The sequence below is a fragment of the Oryctolagus cuniculus genome, chromosome 7 (assembly GCF_051225735.1).
Source record: "Oryctolagus cuniculus isolate XC-2025 breed Fujian yellow rabbit chromosome 7, ASM5122573v1, whole genome shotgun sequence".
Classification (NCBI taxonomy): Eukaryota; Metazoa; Chordata; class Mammalia; order Lagomorpha; family Leporidae; genus Oryctolagus; species Oryctolagus cuniculus.
The window spans coordinates 45,017,903-45,045,696 of record NC_142873.1 but is presented as its reverse complement, the minus strand read 5'-3'; the positions used below and the strand labels follow the sequence as shown (position 1 = coordinate 45,045,696).

Here is a 27,794-nt window from a genome sequence, read left to right as displayed (position 1 = left end):
AAGAAAAAAAAAAGGCATAAAAATTATGAACACTAAACTCTGAATCTCATATAATTTTCACATATCACAAAATAATCTTTTGATTTTTTCCAACCATTTAAAACTGAATGGGAGGCCGGCGCTGTGGCTCAATAGGCTAATCCTCCGACTGCGGGGCCGGCACACAGAGTTGTACTCCTGGTTGGGGCGCCAGATTCTGTCCTGGTTGCCCCTCTTCCAGGCCAGCTCTCTGCTGTGGACCAGGAGTGCAGTGGAGGATGGCCCAAGTGCTTGGACCCTACACCCCATGAGAAGCACTTAGCTCCTGGCTTCCGATCAGCGCGGTGCGCCAGCTGCAGCACGCCGGCCGCGGTGGCCATTGGAGGGTGAACCAACAGCAAAGGAAGGCCTCTCTCTCTCTTTCTCTCTCACTGTCCAGTCTGCCTGTCAAAAAACAAAACAAAACTATGGGGAGCTAGCGCTCTGGCATAGCAGGTGAAGCTGCCGTGCAGTGCAGCATCCCACATGGGTGCCATTTTGAGTCCTGGCTGCTCCACTTCCAATCTAGCTCTCTGCTATGGCCTGGGAAAGCAGCAGAAAATGGCCCAAGTCTTTGGACCCCTGCACCCACAAGAGAGACCCAGAAGAAGCTCCTGGCTCCTAATTTCAGATCAGAACAGCTCTGGCCATTGTGGCTACCTGGGGAGTAAACCAGCAGATGGAAGACCTCTCTCTCTGTCTCTGTCTCTGCCTCTCTGTAACTCTGCCTTTCAAATAAATATATAAATCTTTAAAAAAAAAAAAAAAAAAGCTGTACGGGGGCACTGATGCTATGACACAGCAGGTACAGCCTCAGCCTGTGATGCCAGCATTCCATTATGGGTGCAGATTGGGGTCCCAGTGGCTCCACATCCAATTCAGTTCTCTACTAATGCACCTGAAAAAGCAGTGGAAGATGGCCAAAATCCTTGGAACCCTTTATCCACATGGGAGACCCAGATGAAGCTCCTGGTTTCGGCCGGACCCAGCCCCAACCACTGCAACCATTTGGGGAGTGAACAAACAGATGGAGGCTCTCTCTCTCTCTGCCTCTCTGTAATTCTGTCTTTCAAATAAGTAAATAAATACATCTTTAAACACACACACACACACACACACAACTGTATGGAGTTGGTGTTGTGGTGTAGTGGGTTAAGCAGCTGCCAGAGTCTGTGCTGTGCCGGAGTGGGTAGAGCTGCCACCTGTGACTCCAGCATCCCATATGGGCATCAGTTTCTGTGCCAGTTGCTCCACTTCCAATCCAGTTCCGTGCTAATGCGCTGGGAAAAGCAGAAGATGGCCCAGGTTTTTGGGTCCCTGTCACATACATGAGAAACACAGATAAGCACCCAGTTCCTGGCTTTGGCCTGGCCCAATACTGGCTGTTGCAGCCATCTGGGGAATGAATCAGCAGATGGAAGACCTTTCTCTCTGTCTCTCCTTCTAACTCTTTCAAATAATCTTTAACAAAAGAAAAAGAAAACATCACAAATAAAACTGAAGCTGTGTAACTACTGCAAATTCTATTTCTATCCTTTTTTCCTCAAAGGTAACTATAGATTTTGATCATTATCACTGTCAAATTTTTTTTAGTATTTTTACTTTATGTATATAGGTGTAACTATTTAAAAACTATTGAGGGCCGGCACCGTGGCTCACTTGGCTAATCCTCTGCCTGCAGCGCCGGCACCCCAGGTTGGCGCGCCGGGTACTAGTCCTCTTCCAGTCCGGCTCTCTGCTGTTGCCCAGGAGGGCAGTGAAGGATGGCCCAAGTGGTTGGGTCCCTGCACCCGCATGGGAGACCAGGAGGAAGTACCCAGCTCCTGGCTTCAGATCAGTGCAGCACCGGCCGTAGAGGCCATTAGGGGAGTGAACCAATGGAAGGAAGACCTTTCTCTCTCTCTCTCACTGTCTATAACTCTCTCTCTGTAGAAGAAAAAAAAAAAAAAAAACTATTGGGAGTGTACACTCAGCCTAGTAGTTAAGATGCCTGCATCACCTATAAGAGTACCTGAATTCGATTTCTGACTCCGGTTCCTGACTCCAGCTTCTTGCTAATCCAGACCCTTGCAGGTAGCAGTGATGGCTCTGATAATTGGGTTCTTGCCACCCCAAAAGACTTGGATTGAGTTCCCAGTTCCCAGCTTCAGCCTGGCACAGTTTCCCTCTCTTTCTCTGTTCTTCTGCATTTCAAAAAAATTTTTTTAATTTTTTACCATCAGATACTTTAAAAATTTTAAAATTTTGTACTAGCTTGCATTTTTTTTTTTAATCTTACCATATATTGGGGCAAGCCAAAGCCGCCAAAGCCAGGAGCTCAGAACTCCATCAAGATATGCCATGTGGATGCCAGTGGCCCACTACTTGGGCCATCCTCCATTGCTTTCCCAGGTGCACCAGCAGGGAGCTGAATTGCGACACTTTGATATGGAATGACCGTGCTGCAAGTGGACATGGACTGCACCACAATGCCCACCTCAATTTTTTATTTTCTGATCACTAAACAGATTAGTCACATACATAGCTGGCATTTCTCCTATGTAGCTGGCATTTCTCCGGGTACAAAAGTTACTAACAAATTAAAATTCTTCCTTTCAGAGTTTACTCTGAAGGAGTTAGCACCTTCTTTTTATTGACACTTTATCTCTTTCCAAACTAATGTTTGAAGGGAGGCCCTAGCCTAATGTTTTTATTTAAATTTTTTTTAAAGATTTTATTTATTTATTTAAGAGGTAGAGTTACAGACAGTGATAGAGACAGAAAAAGGTCTTCCTTCCACTAGTTCATTCCCCAAATGGCCACAACAGCTGGTATGGGCCAATCCGAAGTCAGGAGCCAGGAGCTTCTTCCAGGTCTCCCATGTGGGTGCAGGGGCCCAAGAGCCTGGGCCATCTTCCACTGCTTTCCCAGGCCATAGCAGAGAGCTGGATTGAAGAGGGGCAGCTGGGACTTGAACCAGCATCCATATGGGATGTCAGAGCTGCAGGCAGTGGATTAACCTACTGTACCATAGCACTGGCCCCCCCAGCCTAATTATATAAAAAATTTTGAGGAAATTAAAGTGCCATCAATTTAAGTAAATGAACCAGAAATTCTTTCCCTTTCATTAAAGTTTGTTAAAAGATGCTTATTAAACTAACAGAAATAAAAGAAAACTCTAGGAATAAATTTCATCCCAAATATCAGAACTTCCAACATTTAAAATTTAGAACCCACTTCATTTGGGCAAACTCTACAAAACAATCTCTAGTGACCATAAGACAACGGAAACTTCCAGTTTCCTCTTTCATTTCCAAAAATGTTAAGCAGTAAGAAAGATAAAGATCAGTATTTTATCTAAATCTTTTGAACAGTCAATAAAATGAAATATTTTAGTGATTTGAATTTAAGAAAATTGATATTAATAAGCCCAAAAGACAAGCTTTGCTTCTTGGACATAAAATGACAGACTTCCTGAATAGGAATAAAGCAAGACAAATACCACTACCATTAACAATAAATCAACGTAACAATCTCCAAATCTCTTAATCTCAAAGAAAATGGTAACTTTGAACACGATTTAGACCCTTGGATCAGTCCATTTCTTAATGTTTATGAAAACTAGGCTTATTTCGTTTTACTCTGAACAGTAGGCCCTGAAATTAGAACCAAAGAATGTAAGTGGGGGCCAGCACTGTGGCACAGCAAATCAACCTGCAGTTTGCAATGCCACAGAGTGTCAGTTCCAGTCTCAACTGCTCTGCTTCTGATCCAGGGTTCCCCTGTTAATATGTTTGGGAAGGCAGCAAAGGATAGCCCAAGTACTTGGGCCCCTTCAACACATGGGGAAGACCAGGATGAAGCTTCTGGCTGTGGTTTTGGCCTGGTCCAGACTTGGCTATTGCAGCCATTTGGGGAGTGAACAAGCGTTTTTGTGTTTTGTTTTGTTTTTTTTTTTTATAAATCTCCCTTTGTGTCTGTCTCTCCTTCTCTGTCACTCTGCCTTTCAAATAAATAAATCTTTGAAAGAATAAATGCACATATGTTAGACCTGTGAAAGCCCCAAAAGTAACCCCCCCTACTCACTGGACAGGCGAAAGTTCTAAATCCAATAGGTAAAATTTAAATCTGTTGAATAAAACCACCCTCACCCTAAAAGCAAATAAATGAGATGAGGAGGAAGACTAATAGAGACCATTAGAGGAAGAAAGCTGGTCAGTAAGGAAATCTAAAGAAATTTGATCTTATCCTTTTTAATATGAAATTGGTATGAACCTGCTGACCTAGCAGTGTTTGGCTCTCTGCCTCTGCCAATTGGGAATTCAACAAGAATTCTAGCAAGACATTTCTACACCTTAAGTTGCCTCTGATTTTAAAAGACTGATCACAAGAAATTAACTTATCAAAAGTTTTACATTTAGATTGACAAATGGTAAGTTTGAGGGACATATCAAAGAAGAAAATTTTTTGCTTTTAAAATTCCTACAACTAGGGCTGACATTGTGGCATAATGCATTAAGCCTCCGCTTGCAATGCTGGCATCCCATGAGAATCAGTTCAAGTCCCAGCTGTTCCACTTCCAATCCAGCTCCCTGCTAATGCACCTGGGAAAGTAGTGGATAGATGGCCCAAGTGCTTGGGCCTCCTGCACCCATGTGGCAGACCTGGATGAAGCTCCTAGTTCCTGGCTTCAACCTAGCCTAGCCCCGGCTGTTGTGGCCATTTCGGGAGTGAACCAGCAGATGGAGGATCTCTCTGAATCTCCACTCTGTACTCTGCCTTCCAAATAAATAAATCAAATCTTAATGACAACTACAAAAAAAGCCTATTCCAGGGCGCTGGGGGGGGGGGGGGATTATGGCATGGTGGGTTAAGCTGCCACTTGCAACGCCAGCATCCCACATGAGTTGAGTCTCAGTTGCTCCACTTCCATTCCAGCTCCCTGCTAATGTGCATAGAAAAGCAGCAGAAAATGGCCCCCAGCCATCCATGTGGGAGACCCAATTGGAGTTTTAGGCTCCTGGTTTCAGACTGCCCAGCCCGTCACTGTAGCCATTTGGGGAATGAAACAGCAGATAAAGATCTCTCAGGGCCAGCACTGTGGCATAGTAGGCTAAGCCTCCAAGTATGGCTCCAGCATCCCATATAGATAATGGTTCAAGTCCTGGATGCTCCTCTTCAGATCCAGCTCTCTGCTTATGGCCTGGTAAAACAGTGGAAGCTGGCTCAAGTCCTTGGGTCCCTGCACCCACATGGGAGATCCAGAAGAAGCTCCTCACCCCGGCTTCAGATGGGCTCAGCTCCGGCCATTGTGGTCATTTGGGGAGTAAACCAGCGGATGGAAGATCTCACTCTCTGTCTCTACTTCTCTCTCTGTAACTCCTTCAAATAAACAAATTTTTAAATTATGCATAAATAAAATCAAAGACTTTAAGATATAAAACATAAAATGGTTTAAATTAGATTTTAGCCGGCGTCACGGCTCAATAGGCTAATCCTCCGCCTAGCGGTGCCAGCACACTGGGTTCTAGTCCCAGTCGGGGCGCCGGATTCTGTCCCGGTTGCCCCTCTTCCAGTTCAGCTCTCTGCTGTGGCCAGGGAGTGCAGTGGAGGATGGCCCAAGTGCTTGGGCCCTGCACCCCATGGGAGACCAGGAGAAGCACCTGGCTCCTGCCTTCGGATCAGCACGGTGCGCCAGCCGCGGCAGCCATTGGAGGGTGAACCAACGGAAAAGGAAGACCTTTCTCTCTGTCTCTCTCACTGTCCACTCTGCCTGTCAAAAAAAAAAAAAAAGATTTTATTTATTTGAGAGGTAGAGTCACAGGGAAAGCATCCCATGTGGGCTTCAGTTCTAGTCCCGGCTATTCCACTTCTAATCCAGCTGGCTGCTAACGCGCCTGCGAAAGCATCAGAGGATGGCCGAAGTACTTGGGCCCCTGCACCCACATGGAAACCTGGGGGAAGGTCCTGGCTCCAGGCTTCAGTTTGGCCCAACTCTGGCCATTATGGCCATTTGGGGAGATAGGATGGAAGACCTCTCTCTCTCTAACTCTGCCTTTCAAATAAATAAAATAAATGTTAAAAGAAAAACCAGCAGGGAAAAGGTTCATGGTATTGGGTTTAACACTGTTTTCTTAGAAACCAAAAGCACAGGGGCCAACGCCATGGCTCACTTGGTTAATCCTCTGCCTGTGGCACTGGTATCCCATATGGGTGCCAGGTTCTAGTCCCGGTTGCTCCTCTTCCAGTCCAGCTCTCTGCTGTGGCCTGGGAGGGCAGGATGGCCCAAGTGCTTGGGCCCCTACACCTGCATGGGAGACCGGGAGGAAACACCTGGCTTCAATCGGGAAAAAAAAAATTACAAAAAAATTAAATAAACAGGAGTTCATCAAAAGCAAAAACTCTGCTACATCAAAGGACACTACGGTAGTAGAAAATATTTGCAAGTTATATGTTTAAGAGATTAAGATCTAGAATAAAAATAACATCCAAACTACATAAGGAATTCCTACACTAAAGAACAAGAGGGGCCACCGTTGTGGCCTATCATGTTAAACCACCTGCAATACCAGCATCCCATAGTGCTGTTTTGCTTCCCAGCTGCTCCATTTCCCACCCAGCTCCCTGCTATGGCCTGGGAAAGCAGCAGAGGATGGTCCAAGCTCTTGTGCCCCTGCACCCATGTGGGAGATCCAGAGGAAGCTCGTGGCTCCTGGCTTTGGCCTGCTCCAGCCCCTGCACCTACAGACATTTAGGGAGTGTGAATCAGCAGATGGAAGTTCTTTCCCTTAGCCTCCTTCTCTCTTAACTCTTCCTTTCAAATAAAATAAGTAAATCTTAAAAAAAAAGAAATTAAAAAACAAGGGATAAAGCTGTCACCTGCAAGACCAGCATTCCATATGGACGCCAGTTGGAGATCTGGCAGCTCCACCTCCAATCCAGCTCCCTATTGCACCTCAATTGCTTGGGCTGCTGCACCCATGTGGGAGACATGGAAGAAAATCCTGGCTCCTGCCTGGCCTAACCCCAGCAGTTGTGGCTATTTGTGAAGTGAACCAGTGAATGAAAGACCTCTCTCTCTCTCTCCATCTCTGCCTTTCAAATAAATAAATACACCTTTAGAAAAGAAAGTTTTAGGTTTAAAAACCAAACAATATTTGAATAAATAATTTCTCCAATGATAAAATACAAGTCGCCAGTAAGTACTTCAAAAGATGCTCAATATCACTAATCATCAGGGAAATGTAAATCAAAGCCATGATGAGCTACCACTTCACATCCATTACAGTAAATATTAAGAAAAATAAGGGGCGGGCCAGCGCTGCAGCTCACTAGGCTAATCCTCCGCCTGCAGCGCCGGCACACAGGGTTCTAGTCCCGGTTGGGGCGCCGGTTCTGTCCCGGTTGCTCCTCTTCCAGGCCAGCTCTCTGCTGTGGCCCGGGAGTGCAGTGGAGGATGGCCCAAGTGCTTGGGCCCTGCACCTGCATGGGAGACCAGGAGAAGCCATCTGGCTCCTGGCATCGGATCAGCACAGTGCGCCGGCCGCAGCGGCCATTATGGGGTGAACCAATGGAAAAGGAAGACCTTTCTGTCTCCCTCTCTCTCACTGTCCACTCTGCCTGTCAGGAAGGAGGGAAGGAGGGAAGGAGGGAAGGAAGGAAAGAAAAAGAAGGGGCATAGTTTGCCACCGCCTGCAATGCCAGTATCCCATATGGGCAACCGGTTCAAGTCCTAGTTGTTCCACTTCCCATCCAGCTCACTGCCATGGCCTGGAAAAGCAATAGAAGATGGTCCAAGTTCTTGGGCCCCTGCACCTGTGTGCGAGACCCAGAGGATGCTCCTGGCTCCTGATCGGTGCAGCTGCAGCCATTGTGGCTAGTTGGGAAGTGAACCAGCGGATGGAAGACCTCTCTCTCTGCCTCGGCTTCTCTGTGTACTTCTGTCTTTCAGCTAAATGAATCTTAAAAAAAAAGAAAAAGAAAAGAAAACTGAAAATAACAAGTGTTGGCAAGGATGTAGTAGAGAAACTGGAACCCTTGCACATTGCTGATGAAATGTAAATTACAGTCATTGCGAAAGGAGTAAGGCAGTCCCTCAAAACCAGAGTTATCATGATCTAGCTATTCCAATTTTGGATATACATATCCAAAATAACTGAAAGTAGGGATGCAAGATGCAAGTAGGTATTTGCTAACAGCAACAGTATTCACACATAATAGCACACAGAAATAGCCAAAGACAGAAACAACCCAAATGTCCACAAATGGATAAACAAAATGTAAAATATACATACAAGCCATATTATTTAACCTTACAAGGATACACCTTGAAGATATTATAGGTGAAATAAGGCAGACACAAAGAGATAATCATAGGATTCTATTTGTATGAGTTATCTAAACTAGTCAAACACACAAAAACATGAAGTAGATGGTGACTGCCAGAGGGGAGGAGGAAGAGAGAATGAGTTGTTTAATGGGTAGCATTTCAGTTTGGAAAAGTAAGAACATTTAGGAGACCAACCGTGGTAGTGTTTACCCAACAACATGAATGTACTGAATGTCACTGAAGAACATACTTTAAAACAAAGGGGGGAGGGAGAAAGGAATATCATTATGTTCTTAGAATTGTATGTACAAATCACATTGAATCTGTTAAAACTAATTAAAAATTAAAATTAAAAAGCAGAAAAAATAAAATGGCAAAATTTTTATTATGTCCATTTTATCACACACACACACAACTTTGCCAAGTTTACAGCTATCTTTTATAAGAATAACTAACATTTACTGAAGTGAAAGGTTTTAAATTTATGTAGTGGTAGAGCAGAAACCCTGAACTTTATGACTCTAGAGCTTTACTTTTTTTCCCCCGGTTATACTTTTAATCATTATAGCACTACTGCACAGATTTTTTCCTCTTTTTTCCCTTCTAAGTTTTACATACTAGGCATTACTTTTGCAGTAAAAAAAAAATGGTTTCATGGTAAATTGGTAAGCTACTAGTAATTTGTACACAAAGGTCAAATAACTACTTGTCAGGTGCAAGTATATATATAATACAATGAAAGATGTTCCTACAGGTGAGAAGACAGACCAATACATCTCTATTTTAAATTCACAAAGCCTGTGTGTGTCTCATTGAGAAATGGAAGCATATTCCCTCAAAGATGCTACAGGGAATTCAGTGAATAAAGAACAAATGTTATTCTAGTTTAACCAAAAGAGGAAAGCTTTCAAGAATTTAGGTAAAGGGGCCGGCATTGTGGCACAGCAGGTTAAGCTGCCACCTGCAAGGCATGCATACCATATGGGCGCTGGTTTGAGTTCAGGCCGCACCACTTCCATTCCAGCTCACTGTAAAATGTGCTTGGGAAAGCAGTAGAAGACAGCCAAAGTGCTTGGGCCCTGTACCCATGTGGGAGAGTAGAAAAAGGCTCCTAGTTCCTGACTTCAGCCTGGCCCAACCCCAGCTGTTGCAGCCATTTGGGGAGTGAGCCAGCAAATGGAAGACCTCTCTTTGTATCCTCCACTCCCTCTCTATATATAACTTTTCCTTTCAAGTAAAATGATTATTTTTTAAAAAATAATTTAAGAACTATCCACTAAAAGTAGGACCAATAACAGACTATTTTCTCATATCCAGACATGAAAATTCCATTTATGCACAACAAAAAGAGCAGGCATTTAGCTTAATAGTGAAGATGCCTGTGTCCCATATCAGAGTAACTGGGACAAACTCCTGGGTATAGCTCCTGACTCGAGCTTCTTAACCAACACAGACTGAGAGGCAGCAGTGTTGGTGGATTCTGTCACTTATGTGGGAGACCGGGATTGCATTTCTAGCTCCTGGCTTCAGCCTCAGCCCACTACTGCCCGTTGCAGACTTTTGGGGAATAAACCAGTAGATGAGTGTTCTCTTTCAAATATATTAAAAGAAGAACCAAGTGTGTGTTGGGAGGAGGGGAGAGGGTACAAGAAAAACACAAAGTGTGACAGAGAAGGGGACAGAGGAAGAGAGAGGTAGGGAGAGGGAGAGGGACACTCTGATAAAGCTTTTCAGAATAGCCAGCAAAAAGAGGCACAGTCTAATCTGCTCATGGAAGATGTGCTAAGGAGCACATTAACAAAAATTAATATCAAATAAGGCAAAATGCCAACTTCTTCATGTAATACATAAAGCCATAAAACAATAGGGAGTAATGGCTTCTAATGCCTCCCTGTACCATAACAGTATCCACTTAAAAATGATTTATTTATTAGAAAGGAAGAACAATAGAGTGGGAGAGACAAAGATCTCCCATCCACTGATTCACTCCCCCAAATGGCTGCAACAGTCAGTTTTGGCCCAAACAGAAGCTAGGAGCCAGAATTCTACCCTGGTCTACCAAACTGGTGGCAAGGGGCCCAAGCACCTGAGGAACCCTCTATTGCCTTCCCAGCGCATTAGTAAGAAGCCAGATGAGAAACAGAGTAATCAGGACTTGAGCCAGAACTCAGATATGGGATTCCATGGCAAGCGGTGACTTAACTTGCTACACCACAATGTTGACTCCATGCAACTCGTTTATTATTTGTAGTAGGATGAAGTTTTTTAAATTTAATTAATCTATGTAAAGAGAGGCAGAGAGAAAATCTCCCATCCTTGGTCATTTTCCGAATGCCCAAAAGAGCCCGGCTAGGCCAAGTTGAGGCCAGAGCTGGGAACTCAACCCATGTCTCCCATATGGGTGGTGAAGACCCAAATACCTAAGCCATCATGAGCTGCCTTCTAGAGTGTCCATTAGCAGGAAGCTGGAATTAAGAGCAGAAACAGAACTTAAACCCAGGCACTTTGATAAGACCCTGTTAGTCCAGCATTCCTTAAGCACTACAATAAATGTTTCCCTTAAGTTTTACTTTTGGATACAGTTTATCATCTTTTACTTCCCCCAGTAAATATTATCAGGTACTCAATCAGCCAAAATCAAATGGTTTAATTTGTAAACCAAGAATGTCCAGGATTCTAACCTTGGTTATAGTCTTATAAAATTTTTCATATCTGACAAAATTAGGAACCTACTATTTAATAACAGATAGACTTCAAAATTTCATGGTACAAAGCCATACAACAACCAAAATAGTTCACAACAATCGGCTTATATACATGGTACATATGTATCAGTTGGCCTCAAATTTTCAGGGGGGCCAGCACCGTGGTGTAGTGGGGTAAAGCAGCTACCTGCAGTACCAGCATCCCATATGGGTACCAGTTCAAGTCCTGGCTGCTCCACTTGCGATCCAGCTCTCCGCTATGACCTGGGAAAACAGTACAAGATGGCCCAAGTCCTTGGGCCCCTGCAACCGTGTGGGAGACCTGGAAGAAGCTCTTGGCTCCTGGCTTTGGATTGGCCAAGCTCCAGCTGTTGCAGCCATGTGGGGAGTGAATCAATAGATGGAAGACCCCTTCTCTCGCTCACTCTGGCTCTGCCTGTCTGTAACTTTTTCAAATAAATCAATCTTTAAAAAAAAAAGGGGGGGGGGGGCGGCGCTTTGGCTCAGCGGGTTAACGCCCTGGCCTGAAGTATCAGCATCCCATATGGGCGCCGGTTCTAATGCCGGCTGTTCCTCTTCCGATCCAGCTCTCCACTATGGCCTGGGATAACAGTGGAAGATGACCCAAGTCCTTGGGCCCCTGCACCCACTGGGAGACCTGGAAGAAGCTCCTGGCTTCGGATCAGCGCAGCTCTAGCCATTGCGGCAACCTGGGGAGTGAACCAGCGGATCGAAGACCTCTCTCTCTGTCTCTACCTCTCTCTGTAACTCTGCCTGTCAAATAAATAAAATACATCTTTAAAAAAAAAAAAAAAAAAGCTCTTATTACTATTTAGGCTTGGGGCAGGCCCTGTGGTACAGATGGTTAAGAAGCCACCTGGGACACTCAAATATCCTTATCAGAGTGCCTATTTCAAATCCTGGCTACTCTGTACTTCCGATCTAGCTTCCTACTTGGGAAAGCAATGGAAGATGTCCTAAATATGTGAGTTCTTGTTAACCACATGGAAAACCCAGATGGAGTTCCTGTTTCCTGGCTTCAGATAGGCCTAGCCTTGGATATTACAAGCAACTGAGAAGCAAACCAGTGGATGGAAGACATCTCTCTCTCCCTCCATTTCTGTCAATCTTCCTTTTAAATAAATAATAAAATCTTGAATAATAAAAAAGAGTTTGTATTACTTTGAATTCTAAAGGCTCTTCAAAGATGAAATTAGTATTTCCATCATGTTCTTGTCAACCGCAAAATACAGTTGCAAAATATCCTTTTCTAGTCACTCATATTCCTTGAATTTCAGTATTAATGCATTTTACAGAATTTAATTAGAAAACATCTCACCAAGCAGAAGGTAAAAAGCTAATAATGCAGGCTAACAAGAACTTAGGATTGGGCCTTAGTACAATAAGAAAACCATACTGATGGGGTGGGTGTTGAATCAAGCAGTCGGTACATCTAAATCCCGTATTGGAATACCTGGATTCAAATCTCAGCTGCAGCTCCTGACTCTAGCTTCCTGCTAATATAAACCCTGGGAGGCATCAGTGATGGCTCACATAATAGGGTTTTCTGCCACCCACTTGGAAAACCTGGACTATTTCCAGCTCTCAGCTTCAGACCCAGTAGCTGCAGCATTTGGGTAGTGAGCCAGTGAAAGGGAACTCTTTCAGACAGAAATCCAAAACAAAAAATATATATAATAAAAAATAGTAATAAAAAAGAGAAAAAAGAAAAAAATGTACTAGTTTCCATTTATTTGGAAGAAAATACCTGAATTTAAAATATTCTTAAAAGGCAAACTTTCAAATTCTCAATACATTCAGCTAAGGACCTTGAGCATTCTTGAATATCTGAATTACAAAATAAGAATAGTATCAGAGTAACACATTAATCTATTCATGGACACTTACTATAGGATAAACTCCAATTATGTGGGAAGAATGGCAAGCTATTCACATCAAACTCCTATAGAACTTTATTTATTTATTTATTTAATTTAAAAGGCAAGGTTAGAGAAAGGGAGTGACAGAGAGAGGTCTTCCATTCACTGGTTCACTCTCCAAATGGCCACAATGGCCAGGGCTAGGCCAGGTCAAAGCCAGAAGCTAGGAGCTTCTTCCAGGTCTCTCATGTGGGTGCAGGGGCCCAAGCACTTGGGCCATCCTCTGCTGCTTTCCTGGGGCACATTAGCAGAGAGCAGGATGGGAAGCAGAACAGCCGGAAATTGAACAGGTGCCCATATGGGATGCCAGTGCTGCATCCCAACTGTTTCAATCCCTTTGACAGCAATGTATCAATCTAGCCTTTAAGTATTAAAGAGTGACTAGAAAACTACCCCATCCTCCAAAAGCTTTTATCCTATTGGGGAAACTGTTATTATGATTTTCACTAATAGACAAAGCTTCACACTGCCGAATAAATTTTGGAATCCAAAGGTGAACACCATTCAGATAATCCTTATGCCTTTAAATGATATTTGGCACATTGTTTCTTGTTCTAATTTCAAGATTAACATATCAATCTTTAAAAGACTAGACAATGGTATTGTGTATCAGCACACTTCAGGGAAAAAATAATGATGGATTTTTCAGCTTTCTTAGTGTAATACCACTATTTACAGAAAGGAAGGGCTTCTTCTGGTTCAAGAGTTTCTGCTCACTCACAGGTTGAAACCCTTACTCTCCTCATTCTAGCATGTTAGAATAATGAGGCAGAGGTAGGAGGAAACCACAAAATAGCTCAGTTGCAGCTCTTCTCTTGGGAATACATTTAAGATAAAGGCCAAGTTAGCTGAGCTGCACTACTTGCCTTCAAAGATTCCTGAGGGGAAAAGGATAGCCCCCATACCGCTGAAGTTCCAAAAAAATACCTGGCCTAATGCCATCATACTAGTTCTCCGAAAAAATCAGTACACAGAATCAGTCATTTCTCTCATTCCAGTGATAACCCTTAAAACTTTTTCAACCCAGATAGGGTTGAACAACTGCAGAACAACAAACTGCAGTATTCTCCAAGCACCTAGAGAAATCACTGGAATCAGCCTGGAATTCCATCCAGGTCTCCCATGTGGGTGACAGGGGCCCAAGCAAATGAAGCCATCCTCCCGGGATGCATGAACAGGAAGCTGAATCAGAAGCAGAGAAGCCAGGACTTGACTGGGCATGCCTGAGATGGGGCATCCCAAACAGTGGCTTAACCCACTGCACTGCAATGCCTCCCCCCAAGATTACAACTTTTTTTTTTTTTGAAGATTTATTTATTTATTTGAAAGAATTACACAGAGAGAGAAGCACAGACAGACAGAGACAGACAGAGATAGAGACAGAGACAGAGAGAGGTCTTCCATCCAATGGTTCACTTCCCCCAATGGCTGAAGCTGCACCGATCTGAAGCCAGGAGACAGGAGCTTCCTCCAGGTCTCCCACGTAACTGCAGGGGCCCAAGGACTTGGGCCATCTTGTATTGCTTTCCCAGGCCATAGCAGAGTGCTGGATCAGAAGTAGAGCAGCTGGGTCTCAAACCTGTCCCCATGTGGGATGCTGGCACTTCAGGAGGTGGCTAAGACCCCCTACGCCACAGCACCAGCCCCAAGATTACAACTTTTTGACAGAGCTTTCCCAACAATGTTGGATTCACCACTTTTATTAATCTGTGAAATACTAGCAAAACCGCCACCTCCTTGGGAATCGAGTTCTCACATCTGTAAAATGGGTATATCTCCCTCACAGGGTTACTGAAACAGAGGACAGGGCATTTGGTACAGCAGTTCAGACTTGGGATGCCCACATTCCTTATCAGAGAGCCTAGTATGAGTCCCACAACTCTACATCTGATCCAGCTTCCTGCTAATGAGCACTCTGTGAGGCAACAGGGTCCCTGCCACCCGAGCAGGACACCCAGACTGAGTTCCAGACACCCAGCTTCAGTATGACCCATTCCTGGCTGTTGCAGGTAGTTGGGGAGTAAACCAGCAGATAGAGATCTCTGCCTTTGAAAACAAATGAAATTTTTTTCAATGAAAAAAAACTGGGGCCAACATTGTGGTGCAGCAGATTAAGCCACCACTCTATGCCAGCATCCCATATTAGAGTGCTGGTCTGAGTACCAGCTATTCTGCTTCTGATCCAGCTTTCTGCTAATGTGCCTAGAAAGGCAGCAGAGGATGGCACAAGTACTTGAGCCCTACCACCCATGTGGGAGATCAGAATGGAGTTCCTGCTTCCTGGTTTCAGCCTGGCCCAGCCCCAGCTGTTGCAACCATTTGGAGAGTGAACCAGCAGAGAGATCTCTTTTTTGTTTGTCGGTCCTTCAGCCTCTCTCTGTGTAGCTCTGCCTTTCAAAGAAATAAATCTTTAAAAAAAATCATTCTTAGCCAGCGCCGCGGCTCACTAGGCTAATACTCCGCCTTGTGGTGCCGACACACAGAGTTCTAGTCCTGGTCAGGGCGCCGGATTCTGTCCCGGTTGCCCCTCTTCCAGGCCAGCTCTCTGCTGTGGCCAGGGAATGCAGTGGAGGATGGCCCAAGTGCTTGGTCCCTGCACCCCATGGGAGACCAGGATAAGTACCTGGCTCCTGCCATCTATCTGATCAGCACGGTGCGCTGGCCGCAGCACGCTGGCTGTGGCGGCCATTGGAGGGTGAACCAACGGCAAAGGAAGACCTTTCTCTCTTTTTCTCACTGTCCACTCTGCCTGTCAAAAAATTTAAAAAAAAATCATTCTTATTTTTTAAGATGCATTTCTTGATTTGAAAATCAATTACACAGAGAGGAACAGAGAGAAACACTGAGATCTTCCATCTGCTGGTTCACTCCCCAAATGGCAGCAACGGCCAGCGCTAAACCAAGCCAAAGCCAGGCACCAGTAGCTTCATCTGGGTCTCCACATGGGTGCAGGGGCCCAAGGACTTGGGCCGTCCTCTGTTGCTTTCCCAGGAGCATTAGCAGGGGAGCTGGATGGGAAATGGAGCAGCCAGGGCTCAAACTAGTGTCCACATGGCATGCCAGCACTACAGACAGCAACTTAACCCACCATACCATGGCACCAGCCACCAAAAAAAATTTCTTTAAAAAAGTAAAAGGGGCTGGCGCTGTGGTCCAGTGGAATAAGCCACTGTCTGCAGTGCCAGCATCCCATATGAACACCGGTTCAAGTCTGAGCTGCTCTACTTCTGATTCGATTCCCTGCTAATGCACCTGGAAAAGCAGTAGCAGCAGATGGCCCAAGTACTTGGGCCCCTGTACCCACATGAGACCCAAATGAAGCTCCTGGCTTGGGCCTAGCCCAACCTTGGCCGTTGTAGCCATCTGGGAAGTGAACCAATGGATAAAAGCTCTTTCTCTCTGCTTTTCAAATAAATAAATCTTTAAAAAAAAAAAATTAGAAAATTTGCATATAAGGTAACCGATTAAAAAGTATTAGAGGAGGACATTTGGCCTAGGAATTAAGACATAGGTTAAGATGCCCACATTCCGTATAAGGAGTATCTAGGTTCAAGTCCCAGCTCTAGCTTCTGACTCCAATTTCCCGAGAACCCAGACCCTGGAAGACAGAGGTGATGGCTCAAGTAATTGAGTTCCGACCACCCATACTGAAGAACCAGATTGTGTTCCCAGCTTCCAGCTTCAACCCAGACCAGTCCCAACCACTGCATTTGGGGAGTAAACCAGTAGAAGGGATAGAATAGAGAGCTCCCTCTCTCTGCCTCTCATATATTTTTAAATAAATAAATTTTTAAAATACATTATATATGGAGCCACTGCTGTGGCACAGCAGGTAAGGCAACCACCTGCAGTGCTGGCATCCCACGTGGGTTCCGGTTCGAGTCAAGGTTGCTCCATTTCCAATCCAGCTCTATGTTGTAGCCTGAGAAAGCAGTGGAGGATGGCCCAAGTCCTTGGTCTCCCTACATGGGAGACCCAGAAGAGGCTCCTGGCTTCAGATCGACTCATCTCCAGCTGTTGCAGCCACTTGGGGAGTGACCTAGCAGATGAAGACCTCTCTGTCTTTTTGCCTCTGCCTCTCTGTAACTCTGCCTTTCAAACAAATAAATAAGTCTTAAAAAAAGAAAGATTAAAAAAAGAAAATGCATACAAACAAAACACTTATTACCAAATATTTATGGCTTCAATGATAAAAAGAAAAGACTGGAGGGGCCGGCACTGTGGCGCAGTGGGTTAACGCCCTAGCCTGAAGCACCGGCATCCTATATGGGCGCCGGTTCGAGACCCAGCTGCTCTACTTCCGATCCAGCTCTCTGCTATGGCCTGGGAAAGCAGTAGAAAATGGCCCACGTCTTTGGGCCCTTGCACCCACGTAGGAGACCTGGAGGAAGCTCCTGGCTCCTGGCTTCAGATCAGCACGGCTCCAGCCGTTGTAGCATTCTGGGCAGTGAACCAGCAGATGGAAGACCACTCTCTCTGCCTCTTCTCTCTCTGTGTAACTCTGACTTTCAAATAAATAAATAAATCTTAAAAAAAAAAAAAAAAAAAAAAGACAAGACTGGAGGTGGAGTGGGAGGTAGGAAGGGTAAGCATTAATACAGGGATTCCCATAATCCCTTATCTTAGTGCTTGGCTCCACTTCCAATTCCAGCTTCCTGCTAATGCTTTCCTAGGGAGGCAGCAAGTGATAGGCCAAGCACTTGGGTCGTTGCTACCCACATGGGGAGACCTGGATTGAGCTTCAGGACCCTGGCTTTGGCAATGGGAGTGAACCAGTAGACAGAAGAATCTCTCTCTGCCTTTCAAATAAATTTAAAAAGAAAAGATCCTAAAGAATGTGAACAAGGGAGCTGGCGCTGTGGTGCAGGAAGTTAAGCCTCTACCTGCAATGCCAGCATTCAAAATGGGGACAAGTTCGAGTTCCAGCTGTTCCATTTATGATCCAGCTCCCTGCTAATGCACCTGGGAAAGCAGAAGACGGTCCAAGTCCCTGGGCCCCCACAAGGGAGCACCACAAGTCCCGCACTCACGTGGGAGATCCAGAAGAAGCTCCTAGCTCCTGGCTTCCGCCTGGCCCAGCTCTGGCCATTGCACCCATTTGGAGACTGAACCAGCAGACAGAAGACTTCTCTTGGGACTGGCATTGTGACTTCTCTTGGGACTGGCATTGTGGCGCAATAGGTTAATCTTACACCTGCGGCGCCAGAATCCCATATGCGCACTGGTTCTAATCCTGGTTGCCCATCTTCCGATCCAGCTCTATGCTGATGGCCTAAGAAAGCAGTGGAAGAAGCCGGCGCCGCGGCTCACTAGGCTAATCCTCCGCCTAGCGGCGCCGGCACACCGGGTTCTAGTCCCGGTCGGGGCGCCGGATTCTGTCCCGGTTGCCCCTCTTCCAGGCCAGCCCTCTGCTGTGGCCAGGGAGTGCAGTGGAGGATGGCCCGGGTGCTTGGGCCCTGCACCCCATGGGAGACCAGGAAAAGCACCTGGCTCCTGGCTCCTGCCATCGGATCAGCGCGGTGCGCCGGCCGCAGCGCGCCGGCCGCGGCGGCCATTGGAGGGTGAACCAACGGCAAAAGGAAGACCTTTCTCTCTGTCTCTCTCTCTGACTGTCCACTCTGCCTGTCAAAAAAAAAAAAAAAAAGAAAAAAAAGAAAGCAGTGGAAGATGATGGCCCTGGCACTTGGGCCTCTGCACCCACATGGGAGACCTGGAAGAAGCTCCTGGCTCCTGGATTCGGATCAGTCCAGCTCCAGCCATTGCAGCCATTTGGGGAGTGAACCAGCAGATGGAAGACCTTTCTCTGTCACTCCTTCTGACTGACTGTAACTCCACCTCTCAAATAAACAAAGTCTTTAAAAAAATACTTCTCTCTCTCTGCCTCTGCCTTTCCCTCTCTGTAACTCTTTCAAGTAAATAAATAAATCTTTTTTTTTTTTTAAAGTGTTGGAGCAGTGTTCTGGCATGGCAGGCTGGGTTACCCCTCCTGATGCTGGCATCCCATATCAGAATACCAGTTTGGGGGCTGGCGCTGTGGCACAGTGGGTTAACGCCCTGCCTGAAGCGCAGGCATTCCATGCGGGTGCCAATTCGAGACCCAGCTGCTCCACTTCTGATCCAGCTCTCTGCTATAGCCTGGGAAATCAGTGGAAGATGGCCCAGGTCCTTGGGCCCCTGCACCCACGTGAGAGACCCGAAAGAAGCTCCTGGCTTCGGATCAGCACAGCTCCGGCCATTGCGGACAACTGGGGAGTGAACCATTGGATGGAAGACCTCTCTCTGCCTCTGCCCTCTCTCTTTAACTCTGACTTTCAAATAAAATAAATAAATCTTAAAAAAAAAAAAATAACAGTTTGAAGCAAACTACTCTGCTTCTGACCCAGCTTCCTGCTAATGTGCCTGGCAAAACAGTGGAAGGTGGCCCAAATGCCACACCACGTGGGAAAACAGGATGAAGTTCTTGGTTCCCCGCCTCAGTCTGACTCAGACCTGGGTGTTGTAGACACTCGGGGAGTGAACCAAGGTTGGAAGATCTGTCTCTCCCTATCACTCTGCCTTTCAAATAAATAAATCTCTTAAAAAGGGAGGGGGCTTGAACAGTATACAAAATTTCAATTTTATTTCTAACAATTGGAAACTATTGAATACTTTTTAAGAAAGAGAAGCAGAAACAGGCATGTGCCTGTGCATGGAGTGTGTGTAGCACAGCAGGTTAAGCCACTACTTGGGACACCCACATCCATATCAGAGTGCTAGTTTAAGCCCCTGTTAGTCTACTTCCTATCCAGCTTCCTGCTAATGCATCCTGGGAAGCAGCAGGTGATACAAAAGCATATGGGCCCCTGCCACCCACACTGGAGACATGAATGGAATTCTGGGCTTTTAGCTTTGGCTGGGTCCAGCCCTGGCTGCTTTAAGCATTTGAACATTTGGAGAGTGAACCAGCAAATGGAAGATATCTCTCTCTCTCTCTCTCTCTTTTTTTTTTTTTTTTTGGAAGATATCTGTGTGTGTGTTTCTCCACTACTCTTTCAAGTAGATAAAAATAAATTTAAAAATAAACATTTAAGAAGAGGAAGCAGAAAAATCAGATATATGTTACATCATTTTGAAGGCAGCACGATAGGAAGCTCAAAAAAGGAGTAAGAATAAAAACAGAAGTATAAGAGATCATGACAAGATTTTAAGAATTGTTGTGGGCTTGTATTAGGAGATCAGCAGTGGAGATAAAGAAGCTACAGAAATATTTAGAAAATAATGAATAAGGGAGAATTATGGGAGAATAAGGGACAATAATGTTCGTATTTCTGTCTTAGATGACTCCATGAATCTTAGAAGGGGAAGAGACACTATTGGGAATGTTCAGTTTGAAGTGCCAATGGGCTACACAAGTAGACATGCTTAGTAAACAACAGAAAACTGGAAACAAAGAAATGGAGTTTAGAAGACATAATACAATTCATGTGAATATACATGAAGGTGCTTCTTTGATAATTAAGTTCATAGTGAAAACTTTCAATGGGAAGGCAATTATTTCAGCATTATTTAAATAACACTTTAAAGCTCACAAAACATTTTAAGATCCCATGCTATGCTTACCACATTCATACTTTTGTAATAAGCAAGAAGTTGGGAATACAGGTTATTTCTGCTCCTATTTGATCAAAAAATATTAACTGAATATTAACTATATGCCATGCACTTATACTAGACACTAAACAGAAAACCAAAATACATAGCAGGAATATGAATCCATGCCTTCAAAGACCTTGTATCACAGGAGGGGAACCAATAAGCAATAAATTTAAGAAATACATACATTATAAGTATTGAATACCATGGAAAAGAGGAAGAAAAGAGTGATTAGGAGTGAGGGAAAAGAGCTGAAGATACAATTTTTATTTATGTAAAAGGCAGAGAGATCTTCCCCCCACGAATACATTCCCCAAATACCTGCAACACCGTGGGCTGGGCCACGTCAAAGCCAGGAATACAGAATTTAATCTAAGTCTTCCACATGGATAGCAAGGACCCAACTACTTGAGCTGTAATCTGCTACCTTCCAGGATGCACATTAGCAGGAGGCTGGAATCAGAAATGGAGCCAGGGGGCCAGTGTTGTGGCTTAGCAGGTTAAGCTGCCACCTACAACACAGGAATTCCATATGGGCGCCAGTTCAAGTCCTAGCTTCTCCACTTCCAATCCAGCTCCATGCTAATGGCATGGGAGAGCAGTGAAGATGAGACAACTGCTTGGGCCTCTGCACCCACATGGGAGATCTGGAACAAGCTCCTTGCTCCTGGCTTTGAATCAGCCCAGCTCCAGCCACTGCAGCCATTTGGGGAGTGAACCAGCAGATGGAAACATCTCTCTCTCCCTCTCTAATTCTGCCTTTCAGATAAGATAAATCTTTAAAAAAAGAAAGAGTTAAGGTAACAACAAATAAAAAAGGGAAAAGGAGAACGAGCGTTTAGCCTAGCAATTAAAACAACAATGTTCCATATTGGAGTGCAGGTTTACATGGCTCTGGCTCCTAACCAACTTCGAGCCAAAGAAGACCTTAGGAGGCAGCAATGATAACTCAAGCAATTGAGTTCCTGTCAACTATGTGGGCGATCTGGATAGCATTCCCAGCTCCTGGCCCTAGCCTGGCCCAGGCCTGGCCCAGGCCTAGTTCAATCCCAACCATCACAGGCATCTGGCGAGTAACCTAGTGGATGGAAGCATTCTTTTTCTCTGCCTCTCAAAAAAAAAAAAAAAAGGTAGAGGAGGACATATCATTTAAGACCTTATAAGCTATTATAAGGACTGGCTTTTATTCTGAAAAAAATGGGAATCTGAAAATGAGAAACCTTACCCCAAGTCATATAACTAATAAGTGACAAAGCTAATATTTGACTCAGAACTTTTACACTCAGGGTCAGCGCTTTGTCACAGTGGATTAATGCTCTGGCCTGAAGCGCCAGCATCCCATATGGGCGCCAGTTCGAGACCCAGCTACTCCACTTCCAATCCAGCTCTCTACTATGGCCTGGGAAAGCAGAAGATGGCCCAAGTTCTTGGGCTCCTGCACCCTGCATGGGAGACCTGGAAGAGAAGCTCCTGGCTTCAGATCAGCGCAGCTCCAGCCATTGCGGCCAACTGGGGAGTGAACCAGCGGATGGAAGACCTCTGTCTCTCTCTCTCTCCTTTCTCTGTGTAACTCTTTCAAATAAATACATAAATCTTTAAAAAAAAAGAACTTTTACACTCTAGACACTATTCCAATCTACTACTTACTAGTCTACCCCCGCCCCTTTCAAGAAGTCTGAATTTAAGTACTCTCAAAAAGTTAACTTTATAAAAATATCTTCTACTTAAGAGATGAATAGGGGCCAGCGCTGTGACATAGCAGGTAAAGCCACTGCCTGCAATGCTGGCATGCCGGATGGGTACCAGTTCGAGACCTGGCTGCTCCACTTCTGATCCAGCTCTCTGCTGTGGCCTGGGAAAGCAGAGGAAGGTGGCCCAAGTCCTTGGGTCCTTGCACCATTGTGGGAGAACTGGAGGAGGTTCCTGGCTCCTGGCTTCAGATGGGCATAGCTCTGGCCGTTGTGGCCAACTGGGGAGTGAACCATCAGATGGAAGACCTCTCTCTCTCTGCCTCTCCTTCTCTGTGTTAACTCTTTCAAATGAATGAATAAATCTTAAAAAGAAAAAAAAAAGTTTCCATAAAGCCTCCATTTAATCCATGCAGCCCTTAACAATCATGAGAATTTATTAATCCTGGGGTATAATATAAACCCTACTTATATTTCTGCCTATATTTTGGAATATTGCAAATGCCATTTCTTCCCAAATAAGGCAAAATCAACAATGTTTAGATAGGGAGTCTTACAGTAAGACTTTCAGGTTCAGGTAACAGTAACCTGAGTTATTTTTAAAATATATCCCAAAAACAAGAAAAGGGCAGGGGGAGGCACAGCAGGCTAGGCTACCACTTGGGACACCTATATCCCATACTGGAGTACCTGGTCTGAGTTCCAGCTACTCCATACTTCAGATTCAGCTTCCTGCTAATATGCCTTGTAGGCAACAGATGATGACTTAAGTATTTAGGTTCCTGCACCTACATGGGAGACCCAGATGGAGTTCCTGGCTTCTGGCTTTGGTGGAGTCCAGCCCCGGCTGTTGAGGGCATTTGGGAAGTGAACCAGAGCATGGAAAATCTTGTCTCTTCCTCTGTCACCTTGCCTTTTAAATAAATAAATCTTTTTTTTTAAAAATGTATATTATGGGCCGGCGCCGCGGCTCACTAGGCTAATCCTCCGCCTAGCGGTGCCGGCACACCGGGTTCTAGTCCCAGTCGGGGCGCCGGATTCTGTCCCGGTTGCCCCTCTTCCAGGCCAGCTCTCTGCTGTGGCCAGGGAGTGCAGTGGAGGATGGCCCAGGTACGTGGGCCCTGCACCCCATGGGAGACCAGGATAAGTACCTGGCTCCTGCCATCAGATCTGTGTGGTGAGCTGGCCGCAGCACGCCAGCCGCGGCAGCCATTGGAGGGTGAACCAACAGCAGTGGCTGGGGAGCCACTGTCTGTCAACTCTGCCTGTCAAAAAAAAAAAAAGATAAAAATGTATATTATGGGCAAGCACTGTGGCACAGCAAGTTAAAGCCCCAGCCTGCAGCAACGGCATCCCATACGGGTGCCAGTTCAAATCCTAGCTGTTCCACTTCCAATCCAGCTCCCTGCTAACGCACCTGGAAAAGCAGTGGAAGATGGTCCAAGTCCTTGGGCCCCTGCACCCACATGGGAAACCCAGAAGCTCCTAGGTTCGGATCAGCTCAGCTCTAGCCCTTGTGGCCGTTTGGGGAATGAAGCAACAGATCGAAGACCTCTACACCTCTCTGTAATGCTTTCAAATAAATAAAATAAATCTTTAAAAAAAAAAAAAAAAAAAAACCTCTCCATCTCTCCAATTCTTTCAAATAAATAAATAAACCTTTACCCCCCCAAAAATACATATACACATATAAATATACATACATATACACATACACTAGCCAGGCATGAAAAACAACAAAAGAAATGTCTTGGGGCCAGTGTCACAGCACAGCCAGGAATGTCTCACCTGTGACACCAGCATCCCCAAATGGGTGTCAGTTCATTTCTCAGCTGCTCGACTTTCAATCCAGCTCCCTGCTAATGGCTTGGGAACAGCAGTGGAAGATGGCCCAAGTGTTTGGGCCCCTGCTACCCATGTGAAGTTCCTCGCACCTGGCTTTGAACTGACCCACGTGAACCAGCAGATAGAAGACCTCTCTCTCTCCCCCATCCTCTCTGTAACTCTGACTTTCAAAATACATAAATATTCTTTAAAAACAATTCGTATGTTGTCAAAGACACTTCTGCCATTACTATGACCTTCTGAGGTTTGGGGTTTGACCATTTAATACCTCAAAAATAACAAAATATATGTTCTCATTCATCTGTTGCATTTGGTACTATAACGCCAAATTCTTGTAAGCTTCTTGCCAGTTGACAGCAATTTACAGCAGCGGCAAAGGTTAGGGAACTTTGAGGGAGATACCAAACTACTGAGCCACTATCCAAGAAGTACTTCAGGTTAAGCCCTAATGACCCTGGGACATTCCTCTCCTACTGGATGAACTTCACTAACAGTTTTTTCAATCAACCAAAGTTGATACAACTTTTCTCAAGAAGCCAAGCAACATGAACATTCTGAGCTAAGTGCCGAGAGGCTGCCTGTCAGCACGACTCCCAGTGGGGTGGCTAACATGGAATATGCTCCAGAGTCTAGGGATATTTCATACATCCACAAGACAAAGGTAAAAGATGCACTATGAGGAGGGGTCCATTTCAAATCAGGCCTATTCTCAAAGGCTGTCAGCACTATTAAACCAAGTGAGGAGATTCCCTGCATTATGGATTCTGTAGCCATCAAAAGCCCCATCATTACCTATAGGAAAACCTTCAGATTACTGAGGATAAACCAAAATCATGGCTAACAGAAGTTTTCTCCCCAGGAGCTGGAGATGTGGCACAGTGGGCTAAGCCTCTGCCTGCAGCGCCAGCATCCCATATGGGTGCCGGTTTGTGTCCCAACCGCTCCTCTTCCAATCCAGTTCTCTGCTATGGCCTGGGAAAGCAGTAGAAGACGGCCCAAATCCTTGGGCCCCTGGACCTGTGTGGGAGACCAGGAAGAAGCTCCTGGCTTCAGATCAGCCTGGCTCCCCAGCCACTGCAGCCATTTGGGGAGTGAACCAGTGAATGGAAGACCTTTCTCTCTGTTTCTCCCTCTGTAATTCTACCTCTCAAATAAATATATAAGTTTTCTCCCCAAAAGCTAGTCCCTTTCAACAAAAACAGAACTTCCTTATATATCTTTTCCCAGGGTTAGCCAACAGCAGGGGAACTGCAACTTCATGTGGCACTGTCTGATAGGTTGGCTTTTTCCCCTGGCAAAAGGTGGACTGACAGCTTTACACCAGAACTAGATTTACAGTCAATGTGGGTGTGTGTCTTATTTTTTTCTTTTCCTCCAAATGACCTCAGAAAATGCCTGGTTGTTTCACTTTGATATGTAATGATGCAGTGGTTTAGTAAGTACTGCAAAAATCTGGAAAAGAAAGTCCCTCAATCTCTCAGTCCCACCTGTAGCTCAGATCTTAACGATTTTCCTAATAGTTGTTCTAATCAACCAAAGCTGGTTTGGCTTTTCTCAATGAGTCAAGCAACCTGAGCCTTCTAAGCTAAGAGCAGAGGGGCTGCTTGTCAGCATGACTCCCAGTGGGGCGGCTAACGCGGAATATGCACCAGAGTCTCAAAACCAGGACAACACAGCTGCGACCTATGCATCTCCAACTTGATAGGTGGCAGAGAAAAAGAAGAAAAGAAGAACGAATAGACTTAGTAATTGAAATTAATAAATTGAAACAAGAGGCTTGCTTTACATGCAAATACAAGACTCACTGCTCATAGCTAGGAAGAATCCACAGATCCCAGGATATGATTAAGATGCCTTTACTGACACAGACACCTCTTCCTCCCTGCTGTTCTGTAGCCAAAACCCTAGCCTGAGGTCTAGGCTAGTCCAGCCTGCACCAAAAAATAAATAAAACTGGAAAGGAGAGAAAAAAACTAAAAAAGGAGGGGACAACAAACAGGCTTTTGAAAGTACTTTAAAACTGTAAAGCTCAGAAAAAATCCCTCACACCTCCCTCTCCTACCACACTGTGGTCCTATATTAAACACAGCAGCAAAAGTTACTGCCTGGACTTAGACTTGAAGGCCTGATCGAGGAAGCTGGTTTACATTGTTCCTAGACAAGTAGCTGAATGGAACCTCTACTCAGACCCTACTGGAACTGCCTCTAGACAGGAAGTTAACAGACATTACACTCAGTCAGGGAAGGCAAACCACAGTGTCATAAAGATGGATGCTGCTGTCAACTGCAGATCACTCACCTCATCGAGAATGTCCTCACTAATGGAAAGTACAAAAGTCTGTAAGCCTCACCTCTTCTCAAATTGGATCACTCAGCTTACAGGTCCAGACTTCTGATTCCTGCTGATTACTACTTACTACCTCGTTCTACGATGATTACCACTGCCACTAGACTAAAAACCATATTCCTCCAAAATCTCAACAGGCCTACTAGATAAGTAAGCCCCATTAACTAGGTATTCATACAACTTACTTGCTTATAAAGACCAAGGAATGCCCAACTTTGTCCTAGCCCATCCCCAAGCAGCCAGGGATGGATACAGTCACAAAAAAAGCACCATTTCCGAGAGGCGTGTGCTTTCCCTCAAAACCTACCGCATCCTTCCTGGCAGCACCTTCAGCTTCTCCAGAAGTAGCCTCTTTCTCAACCAATTATCTGCCCAAAATGTGTTTCAAGACTGCTCCAGCACCAAAAGCATGAATCCAACCAGCTAAAGGTCTTCAAGGAAGAGTTTAGGTCAGTGTATCGAAGAAAATGCAGTAGAGTTAGCACTAAACTCCCCAACAGGTTGATCAAGAAGAACAGACAGCCACTATGCTGCTGCCACAAACACCCAGTCGTGTGCACTCAGAGGGGTACTGGAAAGGCCGTAGGGCAGAGGTGGGAGGGAAAATTCTTTCTCACTTTGTACCACAGGCATGTACTGTCCATTCAAAATAGAAATTTTTGGAAGAGAAATGTCCTAAAACCTGCAAAAGCATCAGTTCTTCTCCTTCATCTATAATGCCAAACCCCTCTTTTGCAGTTTGACCTGAGAACACTGCTCTTTCTCTTTGCTGAAATATATCCAATACCCTTCACCTCTCTCTCTCTCTCTCTCTCTCACACACACACACACGTCTTCCAAATAATCACGATCAAATGAGAAAACTGACTCCTGGGAGGCTACCTGATTCTCCAGAGGTCAGCAAAGCAAAAGCCGGAGAGCTAGCTCAGGTAGCACCACGCACCACTCACCATTAATGCTTCCAGCTCCAACTCACTGCCAGCCCAACGAGCTAACATCTTTCATTTGGAGGGAAGTTGATGCTGGAGATGAAGCCAAAGAGCCTACCATACCTTTATGGAGGAGGAATGCTGTCCCAGGCCACGGGAGTGGCTAACGTGGGTCAGAGTAACAGAGCGAGGAGGCAAAAAGTACTCCAAGTCCCCGTCTGTCTAAGGAAAGGTAAGTTCCAGCTCCATCGACCCTCAGGCACTGGACTAGCAGCCAGAGCCGGCGTGTCCCAGAAACCCCAGAAAGGGGCGGCTATCGCTACAAAGGTAAGTGCCCACCCGGGCTGAGACAATTCCCTTCTCCTCCGAGGAGAGCGAGGGA

At 45.2% G+C, this 27,794-nt stretch overlaps 1 protein-coding gene across 4 annotated transcripts in view; it reads right to left on the bottom strand.

The window, feature by feature from the left end:
• The window catches only part of GATAD2B (GATA zinc finger domain containing 2B), a 100,664-nt gene that overhangs the window by 71,988 nt on the left and 882 nt on the right, over window positions 1–27,794 (bottom strand). The window lies entirely within an intron of this gene.